The 12809-nt window shown below is 43.9% G+C and overlaps 1 long non-coding RNA gene across 2 annotated transcripts in view; it reads left to right on the top strand.

Annotated features, from left to right (window-relative positions):
• The window catches only part of LOC131918544 (uncharacterized), a 34662-nt gene extending 22160 nt beyond the window's left edge, over positions 1-12502 (top strand). Inside the window, exons 3-4 of one of the 2 annotated variants that reach the window (XR_009381019.1) lie at positions 7240-7405; positions 10931-12502. This is a non-coding gene — a long non-coding RNA (uncharacterized LOC131918544). The remainder of the gene's footprint in view (positions 1-7239; positions 7406-10930) is intronic. The other variant, XR_009381018.1, reaches the window with a different exon arrangement.
• Positions 12503-12809: the final 307 nt, after the last annotated feature.

The raw sequence follows: 12809 nt of genomic DNA, 5'->3' as shown, positions 1-12809 counted from the left end.
ATAAAAATATTTATTTTATTTCAACTTCCTAGTTTGTACATTTTCAGCCAGATTCTTACCTGCAGGTTTGTACTTAAATGTTAAAAGAACAATGCGCGCGCGCGCGCGCGCGTGCGTGCGTGCGTGCGTGCGTGCGTGTGGTGTACATGTGTTTATGCACACACGCTCCTGATCCTGTGTGTGAGTTGGGAGTGCTCCTCATGAAAGCCAGAAAGTTCATGGTGGGTGTCTCCTTGATCTCTCTCCTTTATCTTTTGTAAAATGACTCTCACTGAACCTGGAGTTCACCAGCTGGGCTGGACTCCCTGACCAATGAGTCCCTGGGCTCTGCTCACCTCTGCCTTTTACCCCTGGGATTGCAGATGTGCAGGGATTGCAGATGTGCAGCTACGCTGGGGTTTTGGATGCGGGTGCTGGGGATCTGAACTCAGGGACTTATATGGCAAGTACTTTACCAACTGATCCATCTCCCCAACCCTTGAAAGATTTTCTTAAAATTGCAGTTGTACTATGAATGTACAAACAATTTTCTTGTGATTATTTCCTAAACAATAGAGTAGTATAGCAATCATTTCTACAACATTCATATGGTGGCTGAATGAGAATGGCCTCATAGGCTTATATATTTAGATGTTTGTTTCCCAGTTGGTGGAACTGTTTGGGAAGGATGAGGAAGTGTGGCCTTGCTGGAGGATGTGTGTCCCTAGGAGAGGTCTTTGAGGTTTCAAAAGGCCATGCTAGCCAGGCCCATTCCCCCACCGCTACTCCCTCTCTGCCTCCTGCTGTGAATCAGTTGTGAGCTCTCAGACACTGCACCAGCACCATGCCTGCCTGCCTGCTTCCATGCATCCCACCATGATCAATGGACTAACCCTCCGAAACCATAAGCAAGGCCCCAATTAAGTGCTTCCTTTCCTGAGTTGCTTTGGTCATGGTGTTTCTTCACAGCAACAGAAAAGTAACTAAGACAATTTATACAGTATTAGGTGTTATAAGTAATCTAGAAATGATTTGAAGTGTTTAGAAGGGGGTGTGTGGGGTATATGCAAATTTCATAAGCCTTGAACATCTGTGGCTTTTGCATCCACAGAGGGTCATAGAACAAACCTCTTGTGGAAAATTCCTTTCCCTTTGAAAAAACCAAGATCAGCAATATGCTCAAACTTGGACAGAAACTTTCCCTGTGACATTGTGTCCTCTCTAAAGGAAGTCAGTCTTTCTGAAGTTGCTGTGTGCTTTTCCTTATAATATTTTCATGGTTTTGCTATATACCTCAAAGTATTTTTCTCTTCTATTACACAGTTACACAATAAATAAACCATTTGTAGCCTTGCTTACTTAACCTTTACACAAACTATATTTTTCTTTAGTATTCTGCAACTTGCTTTACTCAATGCATCTTTCTGATGACATATATAAAGCCAGTTAGTAGTTCATTTTTAATGGTACTGTATTAGTCCACTACAATCACTAACTATAATTTATTTATATAGGTCATCCATCTTTTACTATCAGATTAAGACCCTGGTTTTGAAACAAGAAGTCGATTCTTCTTCTCACTGTAATACCAATCCCACACTAGTGCCATTTCTGGACGACCCATCTCTACACCTTTCATGTGCATGCTTCTCTTCTTAAGAGTTGGAGAAACTAAACTAACATACACTTTATGAGAATGTGAGGGACTTCTTCACTTACCTCTGGTCACTCGAGTCCTAAATACACCGAATGTGAGTGTATTAGTTGGGATGAAAATTGCCCCCACAGGCTCGTAGGGAGGGGCACCATTAGGAGGTGTGGCCTTGTTGGCAGAAGAATGTCACTTGGGGTGGCTCTGAGGTTTCAGATGCTCAAGCCAGGCCCAGTGTGGCATTGTCTTCCTGCTGCCTGCTGCTCCAGATGTAGAACTCTCAGCTCCTCCCCCAGCACCACGTCTGCCCGCAAGTCCTGCTTCCCACCATGATGATAATGGATTAAAACTCTGGACCTGTAGACCAGCCCCAATTAAGTGTTTTCCTTTGTAAGGGTTGTCACGGTCCTGATGTCTCTTCATAGCAACAGAGACCCTAACTAAGAGAGGGAGTCATTCCACTTCTCAAGTGAGCACAGTCCAATCCCAGCGGCCCATTTCATAATTCCAACAGAAGTGCTGATTTCATAAGATGCTCCATACATACACACACACACAGAAAAGTGGCAAGTGAGTACCAAAGACCATGTAAACTGCACATTAAATGGGAAACGTCCATTTAATGCACATTAATCTGAAATCTTATCATCGTCAATGTCATTATACCATCAATTCCTAGCACATGCTGAGTGTTTCCTGAGCACCCAGCACAGTGCCAAGTACTTTGAATGCATTGTGTTATTCAATAGATGATTTGCCCTTATGGGCTAAGTGCTATTTGGGCAGTGAGATAGGGCCAAGGACGACTTCTGTAAGAATTCCTCTTGTAAAAACACATGTTCCCCGAGGGACATAGTGCACAGCAGAGGCAGGACAGTAAGGCCAGCAGCCTGGCTGAACTCGGCTCTTTGCCACTGAGAGAAACACTACATTCTCAGGAACATTCAGGTAAGGACTCAGTTTTCCACAGCTCGGTCAGCTGGAGGATTCTCACCCAGTCACTACGGCCTTCAATGGCATTCAACTCCTGACAAATATGGCTTCTGTGTCCCTTAGATGGAGACTGTTTCAACTATGACTAGGCGCCTGGATGGAAGAGCTGTGAAGCTTTGCGTGAGCCCACGCACCCACGCACGCACCCACGCACGCACGCACGCACGCACGCACGCACACGCATGCAGGCACGCATTCTCTTCCCACGCCAATGCTTCTGCAAGCCAACTGAGCTCTCTCTCTGGAGCACCTGCTGAGAGACCAGCCCTACCAAGACAGAAGTGGAATCCCCAATGCCATTTACAGTAAGTCCCCTGGGGAAAGGACCAGAGGAGAACCCAGTCCTCACCACTGGGCACAGAAAGAAATGGAAAACAACTTCACAAACTGTTTGCTAGGGCTATTCTATGCTCTGAAAAAGTTGTCAGCATCCTGGAAAGGGAGAGAGATTCCAAAGAGGCATGGAGCCAACACAATTAACAGAGTTTACACGGCAGATTGCCTTTGGATATCCAGGCATGAGCCGAGGCGCTTCGGAAGCAGGACGGATCCGGTAATCATCCCATTTCAGTACGTTCGCACGTTGAACCCAGGTCCCAGAGAGCAAGGGGCTGCCTCCGGCTTCACTCATCACACAGAGTTAGCGGACATGTGAGGGCTAGGGCACGGCAGCTCCACACAGCGGCCACTGAGCAAGAAGATTGATTGCTCTCTTTGACAGGCTGCTCTTCACAAGCTAAGCATGATACATCTGGAGTTTGGAAGCATCAACTTGACATCTAACAGGAAAACAAACCTTTGGTGGGGAGAGGAAGGGGTTACGGGAAGCTAGCAGTCTTCAGAATAGATTTCCCATTTCCCTGCTAACCCTGACGGTTGGTCCGCACTCAGGGTCATCACCCTTTGGAAAGGAAGCACAGGTGAACCCTTGGTCTGAAATGATACAGTGAAGTTGTAGATTCACTGCGCGGAAAGGCACTTTGGGTCCTAACAGGGTGGCACCTCTTTCCTGGTAACTCTGTGGAAGCTTCTGTTCTTCACATGTTGTAGGAATGCATGCTGCTGAGAGGCCTCCTCAATCTCCTGTCCTATGCAGCTGAAACAGACTCCAGGTGCTTCAGGTGAATGAGAAGTGCTTGAAAGTTCTCTTTTGGCTGTAGGTCTACGACGGCAAGGGTCCCCTCATCCCTCTTCCCACGCTGTGACTCGACCCTTGCAAGTTCCCTTTTGGCTGTAGGTCTATGATGGCAAGGGTCCCCTCATCCCTCTTTCCACGCTGTGACTCGTTCCAGCCACCACCTTCACTTTCTATGTACTGTCTCTGCGTTGAAACGGGGATGAAGACAAAAATCATTGCCTGCTCAGGACAGAAGCCGACGTTCTACCTGGAGTATTACCACAGACCCCCACCTTTGCCATGGCTCACTGATGATTAGAAACACAGTTTATTTAATCTCATGGATCCACTGGGAGCTATGGCTCAGAAGCCTATGAAGAAAAATGGCAAGTTTGCTCAGAGCATTGAAGGCAGTCGAGACAGTTTGTTTAGCCTGCTGCTAAGTGCTTTAAGAACTTAGCCATCCTGGCTGGAAACAGTGCATGCCCACACCCATCAGAAATATCTCATCTCCCAGTTAATATTCTAGCTAGTGAGTAAGAGGTGAAATGGGAGATTTCGATCGAATTCTGCCTCTTTGGCTCCCTATGTGCTCGTCCCTTGAACTCTGCATATACTCTCTCCTTTAGCCCTCTCTCTGTGTTTCCTTTCTGTAAAGCTCTCTCTCTTTCTACCCATCCTTTCTCTCCTTGTCTCTTACGTCTTCCCCATCCCATCACGTGCCCAATTCCTCTTCTGACTCAGAAAACCAAGGAGACCATCAGCAAGGGATTTGGGTCACACTCCCTGCTCCGTCCTATCACAAAACACTAAAATTAAGCAATGCCAGCAGCAATGATGAAGGAGAGCTGAAGTGCCAAGAAGTTCTCCATTTTCATTTATTTATAAAGTGGGTTTTAACTTAGATCTTTCTGAAAAAGACATATAGTCTTAAAAAAGAAAGATGCAGAAACTGAAGACCAGATCAAGAAGGATGGAGCAGAGAGCGATGTCAGCTGCTGCCTGGGGAGCAACAAGATGCCAGCAGATGGCAATGCCAAAGCCACATGGCAACATATAGATTCATAGGAATGGGTTAATTTAAGATGAAAGAGTTAGGTGGCCAGAAGCTGAAGCCATAGGCCATACAGTTTGTAATTAAAAAAAAGAAGGGAAGGAAGGAAGGAAGGAAGGAAGGAAGAAAGAAAGAAAGAAAGAAAGAAAGAAAGAAAGAAAGAAAGAAAGAAAGAGAGAAAGAAAGCTGGTCTTCTTTTTGCTCTTACTGATTGTGTGTGTTTAGGGGTGTATGCCACATGTGTGCAACTGTCTAAGGGGGTTATAAGAGGGCACTGAATTCCCTGGAGCTGAAGCTATAGGTATAGTTGTGAGGTACCAAGTGTGTGAGTTCTAGAGACTGAATTTGGTGCTAGAAATAAAACTGGGGTCCTCTGGAGGAGTAATAAGCGATCTGAATCACTGAGCCATCTTGGAGAAATAATGGAGAAAGTATTGTTTTGACCTTTGGGTTTTTGTTTGTTTGTTTGTTTTTTGGTTTTTTTTTTTGTTTTTGTTTTTTGTTTTTTTTTTTTTTTTTGCTCTTTTTCTTAGAGAAGGAGAGAATATGAAGTTGGGTGGGTAGAAAGTTGGAGAGAATCTGGGAAGAGTTGGACAAGAGGAAAGTATTAATCGAAGTATATTGTATATAAATATATTCTTGTAAATAAAAAAGACAATTTAACTGGTGGGCGTGGGGTGCTGGACAAAGGCTTTCTAACTAGGAACCAGGAACAGATGTGAACGAATTGGCAGCTCTAAGAAGAAAATAATAAAACACCCACTAGAAACAAGATTGACAAAGCCCCAGAGGTTCCTGGCATCTCATCCTCTCACATCCTCACCTCTGTATCCTGTAACTGAAGTTTTTATAAGGACCTAGATAGGCTGAATGACATGGGGATGTGTAAGACTTGGCTGTCGTTCATACCTGCTTCTCCTCTATAATAGAACTCCACTCTGACTTTTGTGTCACAGTGGTTGTAAGGGGGGAATTCAAGGCATTTCCACTTCGCAGTATTTCTAAGAGTGTTGGCAGGGCCATGTAAGGGGGCAACAGTCCAACATAAATCATGGAGGTTAGTCCACCTGGTATTGTCATGTAGAAAGTGATGCCCTTATTGAGAATCAGGTCAGCACAAACCATGATGCTAGACAAGGCTTCACATCTGTCAGGTCAAGAAGGCAAGAGTGGTCATGGGCGTTTCAGGTCACTGGTTACAGCTCTTAACAAATTTGCAAACAGGAGATACAGTATCAGGAAGATCCCAGGCAGCTTGCGGTCTGCAGGAATCACCAAGGCATCAGAAAGAGCTCTCAGCCTCCTGGCTCAGTGAAGCCACATTCTCACTAGTTTAATCTAGGTAGGTCTTACTCTGTTTCAGGAGGCCTCACTAGTTATTCAGTTCTCTATTTTGTGAGAACTAAGATTATTCCTAAACAATCAGAAGTGTTTCTGTCCCCACCAAAGACAAGGTCTCAGAAGCACCGGGTCTCAGAGGGCAGAACACTATGCCAGTCCTCAAGCAGGAGTGAGTCAATCCCTCAGCTGTGGCTGCAGGTCAAGCCTTGGAGACTGAGGCAGGAACACAGCTCCTGTCTCCAGCTGGAGCGTTGAACCTTGGACTGTTTATGGTAGGTGTTTAGAAGTGTCTTAGTTAATATTCTATTGCTGTAAAGAGACACCATGACCATGACAACTCCTATAAGGAAAGCATTTAATTGGGATTTACTTACAGTTTTAGAGGTTTAGTCCATTATCAGCATAGTGGCACACAGACAGACATGGTGCTGGAGAAGGAGCTGAGAGTTCTCCATCCAGATCCACCAGCAGCAGGAAGAGAGAGAGATACACTGGGCCTGGCTGGAGCTTTTGAAACCCCCAAGTCCACCCTCTGTGACACACTTCCTCCATCAAGGCTGCCCCTCCAAACACCTCTCAAGTAGCACCGCTCCCTAATGACCACGCATTAATTATATGAGCCTATGGGGACCGTTCCTCTTCAAACCACCACAGGAAAGATGCTGCAGGCTTCCTCCTCCTCCATTTTCTTCCATGAGTGGTCCCATGAGTGTGACGATAAAGTCTTCAGTCTTCCTTCAAAGTGGGGGAGCCAACTGAGAGCCAGGAGGGTAACTCCACAACCCCCCACATTGTTGGGATGTGTGCATGCACTGAGGTGAAGAATAGAGGCCAATCAGGGAAGCACCAGGCAGACGCAGAGGAGAGAAACCAAAGCCTGGCAAAACCAAGGGAGTTTTTCAGTCACAGCTGATGTTTGGCCCCATCCCCCGCCTTCCCTTTGTGCTACAGATGAAGCTAGAACAGGAGGGGGCTGGGACTCTGCTGCATAAACACCTGGGGGATATTCACCTGGATTCCAGCTGCCAGGATTTTGTTGTTGTTAGTTATCTCCAGCTGCTGATTTGGCTTCCAACTGGGGCTGTTCCTGTCCTTATCAACTAGAGTCCCCTGTGACAAGATGCTTGGATCATTGGAACACTCCATGCAGAACCCTCCACCAATTTGCGACCTTTCTCCCGGATGAAGGAGGATTCTGGGCCAGAAATGATTCGAGGCTCATAGCAGTCAGGATTTCCCACACCCTTCCTTCTCTCTGCAGCTGGCACAGGTACTGTCCTACAACTGTCTGCCCCTTGTTTCCTTTCAGGTAGCTCCTCCATGGCTCGCTGTCTTGCCTCCAGCTCTTAGATTCCGTAAGCCCTTGCATTTTTGCCACACTTTTGGGTTGTGTACGAGGGTTCATCCTGATGAGAAGCAGGAGGTTAAGTCAAAAGCATCGATAGCAGGGATCTGATAAAGAGCTGAGAATTCCTCAGTGGTCCCTCAAGCCTCGACTTACCTCAAGATATCACTAGCGGGTGGTACCTGTGGTCAAATACCATGTTAATTCTCTGTGTGTTGAAGAACTATCCACCCCACTGTTGAAGAGAGGCCACACAGGAATGACTTAATGTTTTGGGATATTTGTTTACACCATGTGAAGCTGTGTCTATGATTTGCCTCACCTGCCTAAGGCACCTGATTGGTTTAATAAAGAGCTGAGTGGTCAATAGCTAGACAGGAGAGACTTCTGGGTAGAGAGAAGAACTCAGGGTTAGAATCTGGCTCAGTAGGAGCTGCCAGGGAGACACTCAGAAAGTTGGATGTACAGAATGGAGGAGAGGTAAAAAGCCACATAGTAGAATTTAGATGAATAGAATCAGGTTAATTTAAGTTATAATAGCTAGTTGGGAACAAGCCTAAGCTAAAGGCCAAATTTTCATAATTAATAAGTCTCTGTGTCATTATTTGGGGGCTGGTGGTCCCAAGGAAAGTCCAACTAGAAAGCTTGCTACAGCTTCCAGACACAAAGCCTCTTCTTTTGGTGAGCTGAGCTACACATTGCACATACAATTGGACGAGACATAACAGTGAAGGGGTATTGGGCATTCTCCATTCCGCCAATGTGGGGAGGTAGAGGTAGGATACACCAAAGAGTCCTCATGACTCCTCCTCTCTATCCAAAACACTAAAGGAAGCTCTTGAGGCCATGGCATCAGAAGAGGTGAGCTGTGAGGGTGCTGAGGATAGAGTGACTTGGCACAATAACCTGATGGTGACAGTTTTCTTTTAGTATATTACCCGACCATGACGTTGACAATGTTGTCGTTGTTGTTTTTAATCATCTTGTGTACAGAATCCAGCCTCCATTCACTGAAACTGTGTCCCTACTGTGTCACTGGTGTACTGTGACTATTTAGTAGAGTCTATGAGAACTCACTGTGAGCCACCATTAGTAAGGGTATTAAATATCACCAATAAGCTCATGTCTGGCAGGCTCAGTGACCAGTTGATAGTGTCACTGGGAGGTGGTGGACTCTAGGAGGTAAGGCCTAGTAGATGTTACATCATTAGGAATGTTCCTGACGAAGGGATCCCAGCCCTTTCTGCTTCCTGTTTCCCATGAGGTGAGCAGCTTTGCTCCTCTACAAGCTCCTTGCCACAGTCTTATGCCTCACCACAGGTCCAGTGTTGGGTCCCAGCAACCACAGACTGAAAGGAGCCTAAATAAACCTTTCTTCCGCATAAGTTGTTTGTCTCAGGCATTTTGTCATAGTAGCAAGAAGCTGGCTAACATAGTTGATCCTATGTTGGTAATGTCTTACAGCACATGTTCTATATTTGGAAATTTAGCATCCTTCTCCATTAGAGGCCTGTGACATCCCACTCCATAACTCTTCTGAAGGTCCTATCCTGTGCTACTCATTTCTCTGCCTCCAGCTAAAAACATCCATGTTTCTAGTTCTCTGTGAAACTCTACATGTGTAGAGGAGAATATTATACCAAGTCCCATCAGAATGTACAATTAACATACTCACAAGTGATAAGATAATAAAAATATTCCATATGGGAAAAGTGGCCAGGGATTACTGGGAGAGATCCCTCCAAGCTCCCAGGGGCCTCAACCAACATAGCTCTCTGGCCTAAATTTCACAAATCTGGTGTTATATGTAAAATATACACAGAGGGAGAAGAATATTAATTAATTTAAAAATGAAATACAACCACTTCCTCTTTGTTTCTAGAACCAGGAGAATAGTCATTACTAGTTTTCCCCCCAATAGGTCTGATTTTTCCCTTACATTTCAGTCCAGTCCCAATGCAATCATAGTTACTTTCCCTCCCTTCTTGCCTACTCTTTGCTCCTTCCTTTTGGGGTGGGGATTTTTATTCTGTGTCATTGTCTACTGTACCATTGTTCATTAATTTTATTTCACAGTCAAGAGATTGACTTGAGTCTTTAGACTTTTGAAGAGCAACTGTTAAGACTATGGGAGTCTCTGAAGTTGTAATGAGTTCATTTTGCAATGGACAGCCATGCCCCTGTTGAAGTCAGAGGTAGAATAGTGTGCTTCAAAGTGATGTGTTTTTATGTCAAACTGTCAAGAGATGGACTCAGGATAGTTAATTTTGAATTCTTGGTTTGATTGGATTTAAAAACACCTAAGATATTTAGGGGGCATACTTTAGAGTGTCTTTGAGGGTGTTTTCAGGGAAATTAAGCTGAAAAGGGAAAATCCCTGCTGAGTATGTCCAGAATCATCCCTTGGCCTGGGGCTCTGACTGCATTAAAAGAGGAAATGGAGAAACCAGTTGGAGTGCTGATACTTCCCTTTCTATGCTTCTTGGTAGACAATGACACTGGCCAAGCCACTCCTGCCACTATGCATTCCCCACCTCTAAACCTAGTCCAGATAATCCCTTATTCCATCAAGGTGGTGTTTTTCAACCAGGTATTTGGTAACAACGGCAAGAAAAGTAATATAGATGGTAGACAGATGATAGATAGGTAGATAGATAGATAGATAGATAGATAGATAGATAGATAGATAGATAGATTATATATATATATATATAGACGATAGATGATATATATATAGAGAGAGATGATAGATAGATGATATAGATATATATATAGATGATAGATAGATAGATAGATAGATAGATAGATAGATAGATAGATAGATAATGTTATAAAAGAAAAGAACAGGATGCTTTGTGCTCATAGGACAGATGACAATCTACTTTAGATCAGATACTGTCAGGACGTTTGAGGACCTGACACTTCAGCCAAGACAAATAGGCGAGAGAGATTCTAAAAGGACAAAGGAATGGTAACTTGGTGGTGAGTATTCTGTAGTGTTTTGGCTTGCAGAAGAATATTGTTTAGGAAGGACACAGAGTAAGACACTTAACATCAGCTTCAGCTTGTCCTTGTGAAACACAAATACTTAAGAGAAATATTCTTTCCTTGTGAAAACTCAGTTGTCTTAGGCTGCTGAATTATTATACATTTTAGTTATTGATAATACATACAATAATTTCTTGAGGTTAATAAGGAGGCCATAGTAGGATACTAACAATGTATAGATCATAGATACTGTTTATAACTTAAGTTTATTTTAGTTAGGCTTAATCCCAACTCTCCTATACTTTTAAAAAGATTATATATATACACACACACACACACACACACACACACACACACACACACACATATATATATATATAATTTCTTGATAATACAGTCCAAAAATTCAAAATCATATATCCATGCGGCATTCTGATTAGTTTGTGATCCTTTCCCTGGCAGGAAAGGCATGGACACATTGAGAGGAGTCTAAGGTTGGCAAATAAGGAAGCCCGCTGTGTGCCAGCTTGATCAGACAGCAGCGATTCCTTGGAGTGTTGCTCGGAAGAATTCTGAAGCGAGAGCCAGACTTAAAATATGACTGATTGCTGATGTCCGCCACAAGTGTGGGAGCAAGCGCATTTGTTCTGTGCCTTGGGTTTGTAAATCAGTCCATTATTATTTAATTTTGCCCAGGACCCAAATATCAGTATCTTTATCATTGCTAAGTGCTCTTCAGTATGCAAGAGCACTCTTTAAAGTGCTCTTTACTCAGCAAGAAGGAAAGAATATGTAGGCTCACAAGGTTTATATCACTGCTAACTTCAGATTCATAGGTGCATATGGATAGGGGTGTGGTCCAGTGCATAAGGAGGCATTGTACTGCAACTGCAGTTAAGAGGTAGATGCCTGTCACATGTTCCAGCTGCCTTATGTGTATGTGCATACCCTGTGTGGTAAGGAAGCCCTATTCCCTTGAAAGGGATTATTTCTAGCGTTAACTATTTATTAAACAACATCACCCCAGAACAGCAGCCCCCAAAAGCTACTGTGTCAGAAACTTAGATGCTCACCCCAAATGTAATATAAACATGTCCTGTTTTTGCAGAATGCTAAGCCATGTGTACAAAGACACAGGAGAGCCCCATAGTACATAAGCAGTATTCTTTTTGTTTCTCTGTGTAGCTTTGTGCCTGTCCTGGAACTCACTCTATAGCCCAGGCTGGCCTCGAACTCATAGAGATCCGCCTGCCTCTGCCTCCCGAGTGCTGGGATTAAATGCGTGTGTCGCCACCACCGCCCAGCTAGGCATTACTCTTTACACATCTAGTACACATCAGATTGTTTTGAATATCATCTGGGCTTAGTGCTAATTATGATTAAATGTGAATCTGGGAGAAAGTGATGAGTAACATCAGGGTGACTGAATCTCCAAGAAACCACTACCATGAATTCCACTCAGGGGTTACCCACGCCAAAAGAGATGATATAATTAAAATGTAGTACCTCAGAGCTGTTAGCATTTGGTAGCTTCTGGGAAAGGGAAGAGTCACTTTTCTTTAATTTTGTGACTCCTGGTAGGTTGACCACACATCGGGACAGACCTCACTCTCGAGAATAACTAACTATAGGAACTGGGCTTATGGGAGAGGAGTAAAGAAGAAGAAATCTTAAAAGGGATGGAAAAGTGGAGAGGGAGTGCAAATGAGAAGGTCTGGGGGAGTAGATGTATTCAAAATACATCGTACAAAATTCTGAAAGAATTAACAAAAAGTCTTGCAAAAAGTCGCCGCATCCTGACTCAGAGTCTTTAGATCATAACGCTTTATGTCTTTGGTTGTCTGATTACACTGTATAAAATTGACTTTACCTCACAAAAAGCCATGTTTTTAAAACAACAAAAATTGTTTAAACTATATTTTAGTTCTTTTAATAGCAAATGAGAAAGGATAGCTGAACACTTTTCAACAAGAAGGTGTCTAATTTAGTTATGTATTGCAATAAAAAGTTACACTGTGTTGGTGTTCAAGCCTCTTCAAATGTCTCTGTTCACTATTTCTCAGTTTGAGGAAAACGGACCTTTAAAACCCCTCACTAACATTTCACTAACTCATTCCCAGCCTTCTTCTCAAATATTCCCCACCCTACTCCAAACACCCAGGCACTGATACCTGGCTGTGAACAGCCTCACCTCCACAAGTGTGGTTCACTTCGTGATGTTTCAGTTGGAGTGAAGCAGGGGAAAAGAGCCGTCTGTAAAGTTTTCTATTTGTTCAGGTTTTCCCCGTCCCTTAACTTTGCCTTTTCTTCCCGGTGAAGAGGCCTGGGATTTACAGATGGG

Source organism: Peromyscus eremicus, chromosome 8b, assembly GCF_949786415.1.
Source record: "Peromyscus eremicus chromosome 8b, PerEre_H2_v1, whole genome shotgun sequence".
Taxonomy (NCBI): domain Eukaryota; kingdom Metazoa; phylum Chordata; class Mammalia; order Rodentia; family Cricetidae; genus Peromyscus; species Peromyscus eremicus.
This window is presented reverse-complemented; position numbering and strand designations above follow the sequence as displayed.